Source organism: Myotis davidii, unplaced genomic scaffold (assembly GCF_000327345.1).
Source record: "Myotis davidii unplaced genomic scaffold, ASM32734v1 scaffold41, whole genome shotgun sequence".
NCBI classification, from domain to species: domain Eukaryota; kingdom Metazoa; phylum Chordata; class Mammalia; order Chiroptera; family Vespertilionidae; genus Myotis; species Myotis davidii.
In genome coordinates this window covers 965982-982792 of record NW_006292344.1, presented here as the reverse complement: position 1 = coordinate 982792, position 16811 = coordinate 965982, and positions in this window count along the sequence as shown.

The following is a 16811-nucleotide window of genomic DNA, read 5'->3' as shown; positions in this document are numbered from 1 at the left end:
ACTGGTTGGACATGGAAGGAATGTGAAACTGGGTGTTTTAATTTTTGTTTTTTCCTTTGGCTCATGTAGTAGGGATTAGACACAGGCTGATTTTTCAACCCATACCACACAAGAGTAGCTACACCATTGCCTCATCTCCTTTGGTCACTGTCTCTGCCTTTAACCAGCCAGGTAAATCAGAGGCAACAAGTTAAGTCAACAGTTCAAGACTCACTTCTTACCTCTCACCACTTGCCCTTTCTTCATTATTGTTGTTCTGTTTTTTACCACTCATACTTTCTATAGGAGTTTCTTGTTTTCTGAATAACCTCAGAGATCTTTAAAAGAGATCTTCAAAAGCTGTTGAAGACAATAAGTGCAAAATGCCACTGTTCTCCGAATATTTTCTCAGAAAGCTCTATGTCCAGCCCCTCTGCTTTGGCCTCCCTCTCCCTTCATCCCTCCTGGTCCTGAGATGCCAGATCCTGGATTTTCTCCAGTGTGTCCCCGCAGAACCTATGTCTCTGGTTTCCTTCTAGCCCTCAAATTTCCTCCAGGGGTGGAACAGGAACTTGAGAGAAGGTAAGAATAAAAGGAATCAAAAGGAACTACATATCTTCAGGAACTCCAGTGAATAGTTCTGAACTTAAATTTATCTATAAAATGTGGTTTTAAAATATCAACCTTTCAGGGCATTTAAAACTAAATTAAATTGCATACGTAACAGCATTTTTAAAATATCTAATACTCTATGCTCAATAAATGTCAACTTATCATTAATCTATAACTTTCACTTCTTCCTGTTCTCTTTTGGCCACTCAGAAACCATGGGATTCCTACAGCCCAGGATGGTAGGACAGTATCATTACAGTTTGTTCACCTGGTTGTTAAGAGAGTGAGAAAGTGGGTTGAGTGTAGAAAATTAATTAGTTAGGAACATAAACCTCACACTGAATTTTCCTACATAGCTCTGTATTTGTGTTAGATTTCAGCTTCTAAAATTCAACTATGTGGAATTCCATCTCCCCCACTCATTCATAACTACCAATCCAGTGAACAAAGCCAAGTAAATGGGCAACTTGGAAAGATGCTTACAGAAAATCAAGGATCTACCTTGGCCAATATGATGCCCATCTGGAAGACACGACTAGGCTGGCAACATTTAGAAGGGGTTTCCAGCTGTTTCTCTCCCATGCTGCATGCCTTCTACTAGAACCGGTTTTTGGCTCTGCTGTCTTTTATTCCCTGTGTCTGCTCTGCATAACTCTGCTAAGGTTCTCAGGCTAGGAGAGAGCTTCCATATTTCTGTCACACTCATCTTCTGGGATTTCTACTCCTTGAAAGGTGCAAACTTATAATCAAAGAGTTGGCCGATTTAAGTTGGAAGATCTGAGTTCATGTGCCAGCTATTCCATTTACAGTAGTGTGCCCACTGCCAGTCACTTTTCTTGTCTGTGCCAGGTAAATGAAGGAAAATGGCATCTACCTCACAGAGTTATTAGAAGAAATTGTGTAAGACATTGAAGAGTGCCTGGTGCTTGGTCAACAATGAAGGACAGCTGTCTCCCTATTTTGCCCTGGCTCCCCATACCACCAAGTTCTGTGTTGTCCAAAGAGCCTGGCAAACATCAGGGATTATGAAGAAGATAAAGGGGGGAGATTTCAGGGGGAAATGGTCTCAGGGACTTTAAGAGGAAGGTAAGGAGCTCTCTTTATCAGGTTGATTTTGTACATGGAGGAATTTTATCTTTAGAACATGAACCAAAGTTTGATTGTGCAGGATTGGAGCCTAGACATAAAATTAAAGCTCTAGACAATTTTTCTAGTCTGGATTTATGGTGCTTTTCCAAAATACACCTGAAATTTCAGAGGAAGAATTTCATTTCAAGAAAACACACATACACACACACACACACACACACACACACCTTGCCTCTTGCTAAAGGTGGTTTTTTCAGCAAAGGAACAGGAGCATTAAGGTTTATTAGTTAAAAGACTCATATTATGTTCATATTAGAGCAAATAAGAGAAATGCCCAGTCTATTGCTGTTAACTTTCAACAGAGTTGACAGAACATTAAATAAGTAATATCAATAAATTGAGCAAGTGCTCTCAGAGAGGTAGCACATGGTGTCCTGAGAATACATAGCAGGTGTGTTTAGCCTAGTTTTGGTGGGAGCGTTGTGAGGGTGGGAGAGGTGTGGTCAGGGAAGGCTTCATGGAGGAGTGACACTTAAATTGAGATCTGAAGCTGAGTAGAGGAAATCCACATACAGAGAGTCAGAAGAGTTCCATAGAAAACTCAGTATATGCAAAGGCCCCAGGAGAAGGATCATTAAGCAAGGTAGAGGACTGAAGGAAGTTTGGATGGGATGGAGTAGAGGGTAGGAGGTGGGGATTAGTGAGAGAAAGAACCAGGATCCAGCTCATGAACATACTGGGAAGTCAAGAATGTGCTTTGCTCTAAGAGTGATCATAACCAGGAATATTGACAGGAAGGCGGGGAATTTGTAGACACATGTCAAGCAAGTGCTAAAGGTGGCCTGGACTCAGGCAATGATGATGGGAAAAGGAGAGGCAAGGAAGGACCAAGAGATGGACTTGACAATGGGTTGGATATGGGGAGCTCAAGGAGAGAGGAGGTATCAAAGATGCTATCCAGGAATTCAGCTCTGGGTGAGGTTCAGTGAGAAGGTAATTCAGAGCAAGTGGCAGGTATTGGCAAAGAAGGGTTCAGTTTCATTGTGAGCTAGGTTGGGGGATTTAGTCTGTAGACAAGAGCTAAGACAGAGATCAAGATTTGGGGTTACTTGCATGTAGATCATCGTTTCTCAAATTACATTCTAGGAACCATCTGCATCAGACATACCTGCAGCATTGGATGAACAGAGATTACTGGAGAAGCTGGGATAACTGCTAGAGAGTTAAATACAGAGCTAAGCAAAAGTAAACTTAGAGTTGTGAGCACATGAAACAGTTTATTCTTGTATTATTATTTATTAATTATTGTATTATTTTCCAAACAAATAACTGTACACCTACTTTGGTCCACCTCTGTATTGTGACAGTGAAATAAAAACAGAGACTAAAGATTTGACCATTCTTTTCAAATAAGTGGCACTTGAAGTAATGGTGTCTGTATATTCCTAGTGTTGGGGTGATGGCAAAACTTCTGGAGAAGTGGGAAGGGTTTCTTTTATTTTTTCTTTTTCTCTCCTCTTCTTACCATCCATTCCCCACTCCTTTGCCCGCAGCATACACTAATTTTTTTGGGGGGTAGGGGTGGGGGAGGAGAAATGGTACAAATGAGGCCCAGCCCCCCACTTTTTTCTTTCTTTTATTCTTTTTTAGTCTAATTCGGGACAGAAAAAAACTTTCATCAAAAGAACAGATGTCATCTGCTTTGTCTTTTGTGGTGGTTTTATTTTATTTTATTTTAAATAAATTCTCCTGCAGATGAGGCTCATTTAAACATAATGACGAGGCAACAAAAGAGCTAGCACAGAGGCGCTTCACATTGGCCTGGATTCAGGGTAGGGAGGCAAAACAAGGAGCTGTCCTGTCCATTTGGCTCCCCCCTGGAGGGCCCCAGCAGCTGCATTTCAGATGCAAGTGGGAGATGAGGGTGGATGACTGCGGAGGGGAGTGGAAATGCCCAGGAAGCTGACATGCAGGTGTTGAGGATTCCAGACATCGCTGCCACCACAGGCACTGAAAACACAGTGCTCAGAGACAGAGTGGGCTTGAGAGCGCTTGAGCAGAGGGCTTAAGTGGCCCCGCAGCTGCACTGGACAATCCTTTTCATAGCCATCAATAGGCCCTGTATTGAAAATATGAGAGCCAGCAAATGGCGCATTCAGGGAAAGGAAACGCTTTGGAAATGGAACAAACACCAGGCTAAAGGGGCTTCCCTGTGGCTGCACTCATTATTTAAATCCACGTACATGCATAACACAGATATTCGATACATAACACCAGCATTTTGAAGCTGGAAGGAATCCACGAATCGTCGAGTCCATCCCTTTCATTCTGTAGATGGGAAAATGTGTGCAGGGGGCTCCGTGATTTGCCCTGGGTCCCACAGCAGGTGAATTTAGCTATGCAATAGTTTTGCTTAAGGTTGATGATAATCTCTTGCACTATGTCTGGCCCATAGTATGCACTCAATACATATATGGTTTTGAATCTTCCCTTTATATTTGAAAACATATTTGAAAATATATTCCTTTTTCCTTAGAGACAGAATCTGGTGTCTGCCAATTATCCCAACTATTAATCCTACATGTTTGCCTTGTGTCTGTGTTTATGAGGCACATTCATGTGCATTATTAGCTCATTACATCTTGGTAATCCCCATGTAAGAAAGGTAAGCAGGGCCACTAGTCCCATTTAGTAGATGAAAAAACTGAGGCTCAGGGAGATCAAATAAATTTACCAGAGAGAACTGGAAGATGAATTCAGGTCTGCTCATGCCAGTATACTGGCAGTAGCTCTTCAGCGAGGGGCAGGATGATGATGGAGATCAGAGGAGCACCTGCCTCCCCTGCTCAAAGATGCTGTGGTTTGCTGCATAAATCTCCAGATTTGCAGACAGACGACTCAAGACTGTGGGTGTGTGAGTGCGTGGGTGGTACTGGGAGGTACGGGGATCATGGAGACAGTGACATGGGGGAGGTGAGATTGTGTGGGTGGCTTCCTTTGCACAGATGTGTCACCCTCTGTGCCTACCCAAGGACTGTGACAATGCCTGAGAGTGCTCACAAATAAGTACCAATGTGGGTGGCAATATCCATGATTGTGCTGGGACATGGCCAGAGTCCTGGCCTGATGTGGCAAGGGTCCTGGGTTTCTGGACCCTTATGTAGAACACTGTCTTCGAGCAGTTCTGTTAATAGTTAATCAGAACTATTGAGACCAGCCATTTTGCAGTGTGGGTGAACCCACCATCCAATTCCTTCCTTAGGAGAAATAACTCAGCAATATCTCCTACTAATGAGTGGGCCTGGAGTGTGAGCTGTATATTGGAAGGATATATAAAGTATCTGAAGCTGGTAGAGTTGTTAGGTACCTGGATCAGATACTTATTTATGGATGAAAACACTGAGGATCAGGGAACAAAAGTGGTTATTTATTACTTCATGTTTGTCTTTGACATTTTATTTATTCAAAGAATATTTGTTGAGCAGGTATTGAAGTTCTTGCCTTCAAAGGTCTCCCAGTCCAGTGAAGAGAGACTTCTATAAACAAGAAGACACAATGCCAATGGGTGCTTAATAAGAGCGACCATGTTTCAAGAAAACTCAGAGAAGGAACTACTAACTACTTTCTGGGTGTCTGAGAAGGCCACACATCAGAGATGATAATTGAACTGAATCTGGGAAAATAAACACTTTTTTTCCAAAGGCAGAGAAGTGCTTACCTGTGCGATGTTCACAGACCCAGAGGTGGAAAGATTGCGGGCTGGCTGGAATCTAGGGTGTATCTCTGTACATATGAGTTTGTAGGGCAGGGTTAGCAGGTGAAAACAGAAGGTGAGCGGACCCTGGATCATAAAGGGGTCTGGACTATTTCCTGGAGGAACTGGGAAAGCATTGAAATATGTTAAGCAGGATGGCAAAAAGATTTATAAATGAGGTTTGAACATATCATTCTGCAGACAGTCTGAAAAATGGACTGGAGAGAGACTAGAGACAAGGAGACCAGTTAGAAGATGCCCAAAATTCATAGTAAATGATAATGAGGCCTGGCCAGTCAGCTACAGAGAGGAAGGAGAGAAGGAACTCAATGTGAGAAATTAAGGAACAGGAATTGACATGAATAACAGAGTGATGGGGACTCCAGGTGAAGCAGAGGCCCAAATGTGTCAGGTCCTAGGTTGAGTGATTGGGTAGATGGTAGTACAGTCCATCAAAACAACTAAGGGAGGCAGGTAGGGAGGGCATTATGTGTTCAGTTTTGAACTTGTTGCATGTGCAGTATTTGGGGATGCCAAATTGGTGGTGTGGGTTAAGCAGACAGTCTGGAGCTCAGGAGAGAGGCCAAGGTTGGAAATCAGGTGGCTACAAGGATTAGAACCCATGCACACTGATTTCGGTAATGTGGAATACTTTTTAAAACAAGTTCATCCAAAGTGATATTCAAATATGTTTCAGTAGTTGGGCTGAAAGCCTGTGGAAGGCAAAAGGATGACCAACAACTACTTTGAAAGGTCAGCCTCGCCTGGCAGAGAATTCATCATGAAGCAAGGTGGAGGATGTTCTGGGAAAGCCCTCAGGCCCCTGCTGGTCTGCACCATGTCAGGGCCAGGAACCCACCAGGGCTAAATCCATTTATCTTGGAGCCATTCTTCATCAGTTATAGTGTTCACTCATTTCCTCTGCAGCCCCCATGCCTTTCCCACCACCACCTCTTCACCTTAGTCATTGAGCTGAGTCATCTTTTGAGCCTATTTCTGTCACCTCCTCTTCATCAAAATTGAAAGGCTTGAGGCAGGAGGCACTGGGCATAGGTATTGCCATATGCTGGCCAAATGGAAACAAGGGAAGGATCCAAGACTTTGGCTTCCAATCCCTTTAATATTATTTGCTTCCCAGGGTGTGAAGGAGTGAGGGGAACCAGTCTCTGTGACTCCTGGAAAGAAGAGAGAGAAAAGTAACTGAAATGGATGGAGTATCTCCAAAATACCAGGCAAATGCCAGATGTGTTGACATTCACTCCCCATCAGAATGGCCTTAGAGGAATGGGCATTATTGTCAGACGGGGAACATAAGGCTCATGAGACTGAGTCAATTTACACAAGGTCACATAGCAGATATGTATGAATTATTTCAAAGCTCACACTATTTCCACTACATTGCTTGCATCCCTACATAATTTCTGGGGGAGGATGGCATTCAGTCAATTCATGGTTGAGTAACCTGCTTTATGCAAAACACTGTGCCAGAAGTATTTGATAAAAGCATCCTGCTCTGGAGAGGCTCAACATCTTATGTTGGAAACCCTTGATCCTTTGATTCATCCACTCAATATTATCTGAGCACCACCTGTGAATTGATCCCACCCATGGACTATGGAGACAGGTGACCAAGGGTCTCAGTTCCGGTATGTGGTCACGCTGACCACAGGATATAGGGATAACACAGAGGAAGAAGGTATTTCATATTCTGTAAAGCGCTCAAGGGAAGCTTCTCAGAGTTACTTTTAAACTGACATTGAAGGTTGAGGCTGTCATAGACAAAAAATCTGGGAAAGGGAAGCCAGGGCTGTTATTACATTTACTCCCTTTATTGCTTCCTTTGTACCAGATGCTGAGCTCAGGGTTTGGGGGTACAATGGATAGTATAAAGCAGGGACAGTCCCTGTCAACAAGGAGGATAGAGACTCATATCCAATGGTCACAATTCAATGGATGTTTGCAAATGTGTTAAAAAGAAGAAGAAATTAGTGTGAGAGACCATGGAATAAGAAGACATGTTGGGGCAGGGGGTGAGGGTGGTAAGGAGGGCCTTTTTGAAGAAATAGTACTTAAGCTGAATCTGAAAAAATAAATAGGAGTAATTGGACAGTGCATGGGCGCATGTATGTGTATGTGTGTGTATGAGTGGGTATGTGTTGAGTGAGTGGTAGAGATGGAGGCAAGAAATACTGTCCAAGAAGGATGGCATTAACAAAGAGGAGACAGATGACATATCAGGCATTCTAGCAAAATGACAATGCAGGATGGTCTGGAAAGCTGGTGGCATCTAGTTGGGGTTGCTGTAGTCACACCCTTGTGAGCATCCTGGGAAACAGCAGCTGAGCCTTGGATCTTCAGGATTTCCACTCCTGGGTTTTGCTCTGTAGTAACAGGACCTTCATGTCTCAGCATCTTCATCTATAGAGTGGAATAGAACATACCTATGTACCTTTCAGAATACTACTACTACTAAGAAATGACAAAATACAAGTTCTTTATAGACATTCATTCAAGGATGAACACTTTTGGAGTTGAGGCAAAAAGCCAGAAAAGAGCTCCAGAGTGTTAATTAAAGACACACATGCACACACAGCCTGGGTCTTAGTCCCATCAGCCTCTCGTAGACAAGTATGGTTTTCACTTCCACATCTACTTACCTCTAAATGAAGAGGAGGACTTTGCAGAAATGCACAGCACTGATACCACCACTGTGCTTTTGGGATGCTCCTGAAAATGGAAAGTTGCTTTCATTTTCCTTAATTTCTAGTACTTTTTTTCCCCTTTCTGGGCTACAAAGGCACTTCAGTTTGGAGCTAGAGCACTTGAGACACAAGAATTTGTGTCTGAGCTGGGAGTAGAATCCATATTTCCATAGCACTGAACTGCCATATTCTAAGAGTTGAAGCCTTGGCAGAATTTTCCAGTTTGTTATACAAGAGCCTAAGAATGCTTACACTATGCAAACTTCAGAGATAAATTAGGCAATGTGTGTATGTTCTTCAATAGTTCCCATTCCTGAGAGCTTGAAGGACAGTGACAGTCCTCAGAATGCCAGTGGGTATTGGCCTCCAGCCTCTGTTCTGCCACATATTGGCTGTGTGACCTTGGACACAGTCACTTCCCCAAGCTGAGGCCTTTTTTTTCCCATCTCCAAAACAAGGTGGTAAGTCCAGGAGTTCTGAGTCTTTTTTGGGGGGAGCAGGGTGGGGGGCTCTAAGGGGGGGGGACTTGAATCCCTCAAAGAAAGACACTGAGTAGTATTTAACCTGGTTTTATATCACTGATTATCTATGTTTGTTGTTTGGAAGGGCCCTCTCTTTTTCATGATGCTGTCTGGTCCCCTAAACCCAAGTTGCAAATAAGTTTTCTCCAAAACACCTTTAATACCCTCATGGTATGGATGGCTTCTACATAATTTCAAGATTTTCTGTTGATGAGGGCCCAGTGACTCTGTAGTGATGCCAAATTAAGTTTGATTTATAATGCAGGCAATGCGGTGATCGATCAGGGTAAGCCAAGGGAAAGGTGATGGGTGGCATGATTAGGAATAGGTGGGGTAGGGATGAGCACATTGGTTTGATCCAAACAACCAGAATTGAAGCTTTCCCCTTCACCCTATCATCCAATGCTCTCCTTCCTGGTTCCTAACTGAGAATGTACTTCTCTGAAAGTTAACCGTTTGCTTGTTAAACTTGATAACTTTAAAAAAAACATATTTAGAATTATATATGTGCCTACACATACACACATACCTAAATTCATATCCTATTATTTGATTCCTATATATCTTCTGATTTTGATATATCTTTGATTCCTGGGGAAGGTGCAGACCAGAAAAAGAAAGTGGCAGAAACCATAATATTATAAGAAAATCCATTATTTTGGAGTTTTATTATCTCCCCTATACCAAGGACTTGTAGAAAATAAGAAAGTAGACTTTGTTCTCTCAACTTGATCAGGACAACCCCAAACTCATATTTGTCTTCGGATGCTCATGATAATCCTGTGAGGTGCATAAGCCTGGGAGGCTTGGAAGTTCACCCAGCTAGCGTGTTTCAACACTAGAACTTAAATGCTGCCTTAAAAAAAGTAATGTATAATTGCATAGCTCTCTAATTATGCACATGTTAATCTGATTGTGTAGATGAGGATACAGGCTCCATAGCTAATCTCAAAGTATCCTCTGGTTTGTGATTGATTTGATCTGGCTCTACGGAGGACTTGGCCAGGTTTCCATCACATAGTGGTGCTTCTTTTTGCTCCATTATGAGGGTCACCACTCTGGTGAGATAGTTTTAGTCACGGCTTGCATGTCTGTCATTCTTTGTCCCTTTGAAAACCCATTTCATGGTCCAGTAGAGCAGAGTTTCAACCAATAGCACTTTGACTTTGTGGCTTCAAAGGGTGTTGCTACTCTCGTGCACTTTTCAGGTTGGGTTGGGGCAGTAATGCTTAACAGTCTGGTAGCTAAATTAGAAACAACAAAAATACAACAGTCAGGTTTGGCCCAATATACTAACCATTCCCCAGCCTCATGCTATGGGTGGAAAAGGTGGAAGGAGATGGATGGGTTTGTAATTCTTCCATGGAATTCCTACCTTGTTCTTCTACAGCCAGACAGGGCAAGAAAACCCATTTAGCCATGGACCAAAATAATAACATATGATTAAAAACTTGTGATTTGTAGACCAACTTTCAAAGCTCAATGCTGACAGGCTGGAAATATACTAAAATAATTAATTCTAAAATTATCCCCAAAGACAAACCTTTTCCCCAAAGGTTTGGGTTGGCTTAATGTCTAGAGTGTGTGCTATTTGAGTTTTTCTTCCAAACATTAATGAACTTATACATCTGACTCTAACCTCTAGAGCACAGTGTCCTCAGAAATTGAGTATCCTAACTTGCGTCTGTCCCTTTTCCAGGTTAGCCCTTGCATGAGTGCCCCACTGTGACAAGGCAGTGGACTTTCAGAGTTCAGTACCCGCAGATGCTCCAACCAGAGCAGCATGGTTTGCGGTTCACCTCAGGACAATGCAAATTGAGCTATGCATTTACTGTAATTCTAATCAGATGACTCTAAAATTGGAAGATACCAGTGGCATTCTGTCTTTGGAGTCTTCTACATTAAGCAACTGAATAAGGGCCAGGGACCTTTGCTTGTCCCAAATGCAGGTCCTGATAGAGACTTTGGGATCGGGATTCTATGTTCCATTCTGTAATAAGGTCAAGTTCTTTAGTCTCGGCAAGATTCTAAATTAGTCTGGAATGGGCAATCATTTCCCCTCTATTCTCAGTAAATTCTGGCCCACTGCTCTTCTAATAGTGAAGAACAAATGAAAAAAACTAAGTAGGAGTTCGTTCGTGTATGTGTGTGTGGAAGTTGTCTGTTAATATCCTTGACAACAGTTACTGAATATTTTAGGTAAACATTTCCAAGTCTAGATCATAATCCTGTGTGGTATTGGTTGTCTAAATAGCAAGAACAATAATCCAAATTTCTTAATCTCTCTGGTTACCTCAATTAGTGACAGAAAAAAAAACGCATTAAAAGACAGAAATTTTGAGAAAGCAGTTTGTGGTAGGAGCTTTGCAAAGTATTGTGTGGCTTTCGGAAATGTAGAAATGAATCAGACCTAGACCTTGACCTTGAAGGACTCATAATTTAGAGCAAATCAGGTAAATCAGGCTCTTAAAAATCATAACCCAAGCTAGAAAGTGCAGGGCCTATGGCATTGGGATTTTGAGGAAGGAAAGATCATTCTTTGGTGGGAAGATCTGGCCTGGCTTCTTGGAGGAGGTGAATTTTGAGCCAAACTTCAAAGAATGGGAGGGATTTGGTTCAGGGGAAAACCAGGGTGAGGGGAAGAGATAATTGCAGGAGCAAAGGTGAGAGGGGAAGTGTCAGGGTGAGTTTTGTCTTCAGGAATCTAGCATAAGGACTTTACTACCAGGGTCAAGAATCTGGGTCATATTCTTTGTATCAGTGTTTCTCAAAGTTTATGTGCAGATTCCTGGGGATCTTATTATAATACAGTTTTTGATGCAGTAAGTTTGAGGTGGGGGCCTGAAATTCTGCATTTCTAATAAACTGCCAGGTGCTGCTGATACTGCTGGTCTGTGAACCACTTTGAGCAACAGGGACTCACTGAGGATTTCATTTTATTTTTTGTTAATCCTCACCCAAGGATATTTTTCCATTGATTTTTAGACAGAGTGGAAGAGAAGGAAGGAGGGAGGAACCTTCTTGCACACACCCCGAACAGGGCCAGGGATCAATTCTGCAATCTAGATATGTGCCTTTGACTGGAATTTAACCTGGGACCCTTCAGTCCACAGACCAATACTCTCTCCACTGAGTCAAGCTAGATAGAGCTCACTGAGGGTTTTAAACAGTAAGGAGGGAGTTCCAGCTATAACCAGCAGTATGTGTCCCTTTGATATTCTGAGGTTGTGCGCACACACACACACACATACACACACACACACAACTGGTACAGCAAGTGGAATTCGTGTAAGCATTGTTTTATAGCTTTCTTTCCTTGGTTGTACTGACTCACATAAAAAATCTAGTTCCTGGGAAAAAGTCGACAAGGGACAGAAAGATGGTGAAGACCTGGACTCTAGAAATCAGATACAACACAAACCACAATGTAAATACTGTTTTGGTTTCAGAAATGGTTTCTTCATTTAAACTGCTTATTGAAGGGCAGTTGATGAGAGCTTTTGTATTTGAAAGTGATTTCAATACTGTGCCTCTGACTTGGTTATTAATGTAATGTTATAAGATGATAATACTTTAATTGTACTATGGAGGAAGAACCAGAATTAGAATTAGAAAATCCGACTGTAAGTCCTGCAACCTTTCTAGGCTTCACATGAGCTTCCTCATCTAGAACAAGAGAGAATAACCCTTTCACTGGCTAACTCTCAGTTCTTCATAACAATAAAAATGAGCGAATGGTTATGAAAGTGCTTTGTAGACTGAGAAGGGCCATGTCAGTGAAGTACCTTGCAGGTAAAGTGCCTTGCAGGTGTAATGGCCAACTCTTATTACTGCTGACAATAGTCTTTTTTTCTGCTCCTGGATATTGCTGATGGAATGACTGAGCAACTATGGGGAGGAGCTTGTTTCAGCCTCAGGAGCAAGGTCCCAGGTAATGGGACCTTACTTCCCCTCGGCAGGATGCACCTGGGGGCCGGTGGGTCAGACTCACCCTTGCATCTTGTTGTGCAGCTTCCTGTAATCTCTGGGGAGGTATGACAGCAGCAGCATTGTCGTGCAAAGCACCCTTTGCTAGTGACCTGTGGAGCCAGACTTAGGTGCCTGTGAGAAATCTGCATAGTCAGTAACCTGGACCACAAAGCACACTTTTAGGAGGAATCTCCTGCATTTCACACTTGGAAGCATTGCGTGTTCTTAAAACAAGCATTAGAAATAACCAGGTGCACATGAAGAAACTGAGGTATTTGGTGGTAAGGGGCTTGCCCTGGTCACTCCGAGTGAATAAAAGGCCCTAGGGTAAATGTCAGGTCGCCTCATTCCCTCTCTAGGTCGTGGGAGAAGGGCCATCCTTTTTGCCTTTCCTGGCCTCAGTTTCTTACTTTGGAAGATGAGGAGCCTGAAAGGGCTATTCTCTCCCTTCTATACTCACCCAGATCATATATGTGATGAGTCCCAAGGACCCAGGTTTCCATCTGGACCCAGTGTGTCCCCCCACCCTGGTCACACTCCTGGGAATCTGCAATGATGCTCTATCCCCCTTCCGGATGCACTTTCACAAGAGGAAATCAATAGATTCTTCAAGCTGTGGGACCACAGGATGATGTCTGGGCCTATTTTGTCAACCTGGTGGCTCTGGTGAGGGAAGTTGCATGAGTCATTGTTGGCCAGAAATGTAAATTTGGCCTGAGGCTTTCCTTGCAGCAAAATTTAGGTCATTAATAATAGTGAATGTCTGGACAGCACGTTACAGTTACAAAGCACTTTACATACTTCATTTGTTTATCACAACTATTCAGAGATGTGTTATTGTTATGCCTATTTTACAGATGAGGAGAATAGACTGTGGAAGTATGCTCACTTGCCCACAGGGACAGGAAGTGTGAGTGGCAGACCTGGGACTTAGTTCACTCTAATCCATGCTCTCTGCACCACTTCTCTTTGTATCAAGCTTCTTATTGCCTACTCAGCTTCTGGAAGGAAACAAAAGCAAGAAAGTTCAATGTGCTCAGGGTCATTTATATGAAGGTCCTGTTCTGAAGAAGGGATAATTGCAGCATCAGTGGGTATATGACAATCTTGGTGATGGGTCCTGGAACAGACTTATGGGCTAACCACCATTGTCCACCACCTTGCCTCTTTCATCTTCTGTTCCTCAGACAGAAGCCCAAGCTGCTGATTCCCAAGCCACACAATTATAGTAGCAAATAAGGTCTTTTTTTTTCTATTTTGTAAATTATGAAACATAATCCAAATGTGTAAAAAAAAGGATGGTGAGGGCTATGACAAATACCCATTGTGTTAAACTTCCTTGCTGTTAGCCAAATATTTCCAATTCTTTCTACCTCTCAACTCATGGTAAAAGTATACTTCTAGATGCCCTTGAGCAGGGTAGACCACATGACTAGTCTGGGCAATTAGTTGAGAGAGGAGGTGACTTGTGCCACTTCTAGGCTGGAGCGTGTAATTTCTCGTTCCCTCTGGTACAGCCAACAGCACAGAGGTGGTGGCTGCTCTCTCAGCCTTGGTCCCTGAGTGACAACAAGAAGCAAAGCCCCTCTGCTGACCCACCACTTATGACTAAAAAAACAAACTGTTGTTTGAAGTCACTGAGATTCATGGTGTTTGTTATTGCAGCAAAACCTAACCTGTTCTCACCTTTACATTCATATTCCCACCACCCTGACTTTTAAGGTTCACATTTCCTTATACCTGCTTCAGCTTTTTAAAGAAACACACTTTACCAAAAACAACTGAGACCCTTTGTAGCTCCCCTCTTTCCTTTTTCTCCAGAATGAATAACACCCCAAAGATGGCATGCCTCTGTCCTATCCATATCCTATCTAATAAAAGAGAAACATGGTAATTGGCATACGACTGCTACCCTTCCGATTGGCTAATCAGCGAGATATGCAAATTAACTGTCAGCCAAGATGGCCGCCGGCAGCCAGGCAGCTTGAAACTAACATGAGGTTTGCTTGCTTCAGTGATGGAGGACTCCAACGTTCTCTGCCTGCCACTGCAGGCCTCTGAACCTGCAGTTTGAAACATTGTAACAAATATAGAAGAAAAAAAAAAAAAAAAACACCCAGAACCCTGCTTTAGTTAGCCAGCAGAATCGCAACATTGTAAACAAAGGCCAGAAACCTGGTTTCAGCAGCGGAGGCCTAAGAGCTGGAGACAAGCCTCAAAGCTAAAGCTGGCCCAAAATAAAAAAAAAGAAAAAGAGAAAAAAAGAAAAAAAGAAAAAAAGGAGCGGTTGGGAGCTTCAGTCACCCGCGAGCCTGAAAACAGCCATCATCCCCGCACCCAGGCTGGCCATGCACCCCAGTGGGGACCCCCACCCTGATCCAGGACACCCTTCAGGGCAAACCAGCCAGCACCCACCCATGCACCAGGCCTCTCCCCTATATAGTAAAAGGGCAATATGCCTCCCAGCACCAGGATCAGCGGAGCCTCGAGGCCTCCCGGCACTGGGATCAGTGTGACGGGGGCAGCGCCCAAACCCCCTGATTGCCCTTCAGCTCTGTGTATGATGGGGGCGGGGCCACAGCCTCCCTATCCGCCCTGCTGTTTGTGACAGGGGAAGGCGCCCCAACCCCCTGATGGGCCCTGCTCTGTGCGTGATAGGATAAGAGCCCCAACTCCCCTGATGGGCCTTGCTCTGTGAGTGATAGCGGGCAGCGCCCCAAACCCCAGTTTGGCCCTGCTCTGTGCGTGACAGGATACAGAGCCCCAACCTGCCTGATGGGCCCTGCTCTGTGAGTGACAGGGGGCAGTGCCCCAACCCCCTGATTGGTCCTTCTCTGTGGGTGACGGGGTGGCACCGCCACCTCCCCATCAACCCTGCCTTGAGTGTGACAGAGGGCGGTGCCCCAACCCCCCGATAGGCCCTACCCTGAGCGTGACTGAGGGTGGCATGGCAACCTCCCGATCCACCTTGCTCTGTGCATGACAGGAGGTGGCACCCCTACTTCCCAATCAACCCTGTTCTGAGCCTAAGCCAGCAGGTCGTTATCTCCTGAGGGGTTCCAGACTGCGAGAGGGCACAGGCTGGGCTGAGAGACCCCCCTCCCCCCGCGGGCACAAATTTTTGTGCACCGGGCCTCTAGTTTAGTTATAAGTATGTGTCCAAAATAATTCATAGTGTCGTTTCATGTTTCTAAAATTGGCATGAGTGATATAATATTGATTCATTCTGCAAATTATTTTTCTCATCAATATTGTTTTTGGTGTAATGATATTGTTACATTAGTTTTAGTTTATTCACATTAACTTCTATGTCATATACTTTTTAATGAAGGTGTCACAATTTATTAAGCATTTCTCTACCATTGGGTTTTTACATTTCTTTTCCCTCTTATAAACAATGATGCACTGAATATCCTTGTATAAAGCTGTTTGTGCCCAGATTTTGCTCAGTTGTATACCTGTGAATGGGATTGCTGTGATATAAGGTCTGGGTATTTTCAAATTTAGTAGATATTGACAAATTTATCTCCAAAGAGGTTGAACCCATCTGCAGTCCTATCATTAGTGTGTTTGTGCTTTGCTATTGCTCCATATCTTCATATAAACATTTCATATTGTCAGACTTTACACATTTTCGCCAATCTGACAGGTATGAAATGGAATCTCTTAGTGTTAAAATTTGCATCTTGATTATTAGTGAAGTTGAGCAGCTTTCCATATGCCAAGGGTCATTTCCTTTTCTGTGATTGGCATGCTCATATAGTCTGCCAATGTCTTTCTATTGCTTTTTCTTCTTATGGAGGCATAGGATCCCCTCTCCATGTATTCTGGGCATTAATCATTTGCCAGTTACATAACTTGTACTGCTTCTGTGACTTGCTTTTAACTTTGTTCATTGCTCTGTTCTCATTCACTTGCAAGCCACTGGCTGCTGGCTTTTGCACACACTTGATTTTCAGATCTCAGCAACTACATGGTGAAAAGGGCTTGGGGGTATATTTGAAAATCTGATGGAAATGTATGTTCCCTGACTCTATCTACAGTGGGCTAAGAAATGTGTTCTTACAAGAGACTCTGTGAAGCACCTGTTTTGCTTACTCAAGGATCTCATTTGCTAATATAATTATGTGGTGAAAGCAACAGAACCAGGTGTAAGTGGAAAAAACCTTAGTCACTAAGGGTTGT